Source organism: Antechinus flavipes, chromosome 1 (assembly GCF_016432865.1).
Source record: "Antechinus flavipes isolate AdamAnt ecotype Samford, QLD, Australia chromosome 1, AdamAnt_v2, whole genome shotgun sequence".
Taxonomy (NCBI): Eukaryota; Metazoa; Chordata; class Mammalia; order Dasyuromorphia; family Dasyuridae; genus Antechinus; species Antechinus flavipes.
In genome coordinates, this window is record NC_067398.1 from 701172894 (window position 1) to 701177846 (window position 4953).

Here is a 4953-nt window from a genome sequence, read left to right on the forward strand (position 1 = left end):
AGTAAGTTGGACTGAAGTGATGGAGGGCTGTGCAAAGTCACCTACTTCACTTTCTCCTCTAAAGTCACCTGGGTCCAGTGGCTAGATAACAGATCAAGATGACTAGAGATGGCCCTAATGCCTCCATATGATAGAGAATGAATTTCAGAGATAATCTAATCAAATAGCATCATTTTCTCAAGGGAAGGGAGGAGACTAACCCAAGATCACACAGTCAGTAAATGCAGAGATGGGTTTTAAGCCCAAGTCTCTTGGGTTCTTTCTAGAACCTTATGCTGTACCTATTAAGCTGCCCACAGAATCAAAATATAAGATGACTAATTTCCTGGATACTTCAAAGAATAGACCACAAGGAGATCTTCAGCATCTCTCTCCCATGCTGCTTTCACTTCAACTCAAGTATTCATCAGTCTTGCCTTGAACATTCTAACAACCTCCTTATAGATGTCCCCCATTTCCAGTCTCCTTCTAATCTACCCCACCCATGGTGACTAAAGTGATATTCCTTCATGAATTTGTATGTCATCCTTGCACAGGGTCCATGCTAATCTTCTCCATATGGTTCCAATTTTAGTATATGTGCTGCCCAAACAAGCACAAAAGGGACACACCAAAGCCTAGTTCTAATCTTCTGCCCAAAAGGAATCTCTGGCTATTTGGAGTCTCTAGAATCAAACAGCATCTCTTCTATTGCATGCTTATTGGCTCTCCCCAGAAACTCCCAGAGTACCCCTCTCCCTCACTTTGCATTACAGACAAATTGAATTACTCGCCATTTTTGTATTTTGGTATTCTATCTCCTACCTCCACATTTCTGCACGGGATGCTTCCCATATTTCTATATTAGGAAAGTTTGATTGACTTTCTCTTCTCATCTCGGACTCTTAAATCCTTACCTTTCAAAGCTCAGTTTAGGAAGTCTTTTCACGTTGTTCTCCTTCATCTTCTCCACCATATTACTCTGTTTCCTGATCTTTCTCCAAATTGCATATTGCTTTTTTTTTTTTTTCAAATTACAAATTTCTATTGCAATAGTATGTGAGCTTGGGAAAGACAGGGACTGCTTTGTTTGTGCTGATATCCCCAGGATTCAATGCTCATTGAATTGGGATTGAGGGAAGTAAGGAGACAGTTCAGTTCTTTGCTACTTCTGAACATTCCCCGGTGTGAAAATTCTCCGAGGAACCTGAATCAGAAATTGAATCTGGATGTTCCAACTTTAAGATTGTCCCTCTATCCACCATGGTAAGTTGCCCTTCATTCTCTACAACCTCAACCTAATCTATCTTTCAGCTCCATTACTATATTACTCCTTTCCATCTACTCTAGGGGCCAAATTGGTCTTGGGCACAGTAATCATTTCCCATCTCCATGCCTTTACATAGACTCTATTCCCCCAAGTTTGGATTGTTCTACCTCCTCAACCCTGCTTCTAAGGATCTATAACCTCCTTCAAGATTCAACTCCAATACCAGCTTCAATATAAGACTTTTTCTGACCCCAGCTTCCTATCCCTCCCTTCCTAGGGACTGATGCCCTTTGCCCAGATACCATCTTATAGCTATTTGAGACTATTATATATTATATACATATTATACATTTATACATATTATATATACGTACATACACATTTATATATATATATTATTTATACATATATACATATATAACTAAATATATATACATAAACACATATATAAGTACATACATGTGTGTATGTGCATATATATATACACATATATATAACTACGTTTTGTGTGTGTGTGTGCAGCACACAGCAAGTGTCTCCATCAACAGAACAAAAACTCTTTGAGGGTGAGAATGAGACACTCTTTGTACCTCCAATGTCTAGTATTCAATAAATATTTCTTGATTAGAAAGTTCTAATAATATTTTTTAAATATAATATATATTTTATAAACATATTAACTTGGATTCAGCTAAGGTTTCCAACACACTGTAGGGTTGTTATTTGTTATTGTTATTTAAAAGCAACTATGATTTCACTGTTTAAACTGAAGTCTGTGTGGAGCCCATCTCCCTTTGCCAATATGGAATGGCTACTGTTTGCAATGTAGGGTGGAGTCAAATCAACAAGAGCATTTATTGCGTACTTGCTATTGCTAAGTGTTGTGCTAAGCTCTGAATTTATAAATAAAGGCAAATCAGACCAGATTTTGCTCTAAAAGATCATATCATCTGGATTTTAATCTTAGAGAGAGAAGTGAAAAGTAAATCTTGCCTTGCTCTAAACATAGCCAGGGTGGGTCAGAGGTAGGGTGCGTAGTGTGGGAGGATTCTTCTTCCTGGAAGATTGCAGTCTTGATTCTCCCTTTCATCACTACCCCCTGTCCTTCTGATTGGAGGATGGGGCCATGACCTCCAAATCTCCATTTCAGGAGAGAGCCCAGCTCTTATTTCTCAGCTGATTTACAGTATATTGGTTCTTCTCTGACTGACATCACCTCCACCTCAAATTGAGTACCTTCTCCTCCTCCTTCTTCTCCCTCCCAACATCACTTTTCTTTTCTTTCTTTCTCTCTTTCTTTCTTTCTTTCTTTCTTTCTTTCTTTCTTTCTTTCTTTCTTTTTTTTTTTTTTTTTTTTTTTTTTTTGCTGAGGCAATTGGAGTTAAGTGACTTCCCCAGAGTCACACAGCTAGGAAGTATTAAGTGTCTGAGGCTGGATTTGAACTCAGGTCCTCCTGACTTCAGGACACTAGCTGATGCTCCACCATTCCTTTTCATCTTTTTTTCTTTTATTTTCCCCTATTATAATTCAAGCTTCCTGAGGACAGGAACTGCCTTTCTTCTTATTTGGGTTTCCAGTGCTTAATACAGTACCTGGCATATAATAAATGTTATATTATATAATATCACAATATAGTAATATAGTTCTATGTTATTCTTAATATAAAGTATAATGAATATTGATATATTATTAACATATAATATAATAAATATTATAAGATCCTTGAGGACAGGGACTGTGTCTTTTCTTATTTGGACCCCCAGTACTTAAGATAGCCCCTACTATATAATAAATGTTTATTGACTATTGACCAAGGCTGATTCTATGACTATTCTGCATTCATTCTATAGTTTTATCTTTTGAAAAAAAATAATCAAGGGGATTAATAGATATTTATTAAACACTCATGCATAAAATGCTGTATCAAGGATACAAAGACATATCAGAATTATCAGACATATCTTGGTCCCTAAGGAGGTCTCCCTTGTTCATACTCAGCCACAGTCCCACCATTGCTCTCCTTTTGCCTTCTGTCCCCTATCCTACTCCAAAGCCTAGTGCTTTGGGTCTGAGAAAGGTACTGTGTGTACAAATATGGGACGAATGCAGATCTTGGGAGAGAAGGCAGTCCTCAGCAAGGAGAAAGCAAGAAGCCGGGCCCAGGGCCATGTTGTGCTCTGGCACACGGTGCCCTGCTTGTGAGCGGATCTTCTCAGTCTCCCAAGGTCCCCTGGGAATGCAATAGCCTGTGTTCTGAGAGGCTGGAGTTCATGCAAGGTCAGAGTAATTGTGCGTGATTAATGGTTTATCTCTTCCTGAAAGCCTCACACAAAGGCTCCAAACCAAGTTAGCCGTAATTTCATACTCCTTCCACTCCATTTAAAGGGGCATAGCCTGGTTTCCTCTCAGGGAGGCCAAGGAGCTGACTTTCCAGAACTGGCCAGGAGCCAGTTTTCACCATCGACTGAGAGATCGGCTGCCTCTCCACAGCCCCAGCAGAGAGAAGGCCTTGACGCCCAATGTCACAAATAAATTGAAACTCCCCAGATGAAAAAGAGAAAGAGAGAAGACAAGGCTTGAGCATCTGATGTCACAGAGGCAGGAAAGGGACTGGAGGAGTCTTAAGTTGAGGCCTGGGTCAGAATCTTGGCTCTCTTATTTATTACACCTGTGATCTTAGACAAGTCACACTCCTTGGGTTCTGATTTCCTTGTCTTTAAAAATGGGGATAAGCCTAGATAACTTCTCCATCTATAAACTTTTAGGTCAGAGGTCCTTAATTTGGGGGCTATGACTTTTTTATATTTGATATTCTGGATATTTGGTATTTTATATTGAATATTTTGATCATTCTTTCAGTCTGATTGGCTTCCTTTGTATTTTATTTTAGGCCATTCTTCTGAGAAGGGATCCATAGGTTTTACCAGACTGTCAGGGGGACCATCAAAGAAAGAGAGAGACAGAGAGAGAGAGATAAAGAGAGACAGAGAAAAGAGAGAGAAGAGAGAAAGAAGATTGAGAGACACACAGAGACAGAGGGACAAAGAGAGAGAGAGAGACAGAGAAAGAAACAGAGAGAGAGACAGAGAGAGAAAGACAGAGATACAGAGAAAGAAAGACAGAGAAGAGAGAAAAAAGAGGAAGAAAAGAGAAAGAAGATTGGGAGACAAAGAGAGAGAGAGACAGAGACAGAAAGAGAAAAAAGAGACACACGGGGAGAGAGATATAAACAGAGAGAAAGAGAAACAGAGAGAGACACAAAGAGACAGAAAGAGAGGGGGAGGTTAGGAACCTCTGCTTTCAAGAAAATTAAATAAATAAATAAATATATTTCCAGTCCATCAATCAACAAGCATTTATCAAAGGCTTACTAGATGAAGAATCAAAAACAGGCAAAAGCAGTCCCTGCCCACAAGGAGCTTACATTCCAATGGGAGATGCAATAAGCAAAAACCAACGTAGATGTGAGATATACAGAAGGTGTAGTACCATAATCTCAGAGGGAAAGGATTGGTGCTCGAGGAGACATCAATGGCTTTTAGTAGAAGGTACGATTGTTTTTAACACCACAAAAAATAGCTCAATTAGCCTTGAAGGAAGCTAAGGGAGAGATGTTGAGGGAAAGCATTCCAACCAAGGTCTGGGTATATTGTATTGAATTCGGAGTACCATCATTTGATGTAGACATGGACAAGCTGAGTGA

At 39.2% G+C, this 4953-nt stretch overlaps 1 non-coding gene across 1 annotated transcript; it reads right to left on the reverse strand.

Moving 5' to 3' along the window:
* Window positions 1–491: 491 nt before the first annotated feature.
* On the reverse strand, window positions 492–598 carry LOC127546008 (U6 spliceosomal RNA). The gene has a single exon (XR_007949881.1). It is a non-coding gene; the product is annotated as a U6 spliceosomal RNA (small nuclear RNA).
* Window positions 599–4953: the final 4355 nt, after the last annotated feature.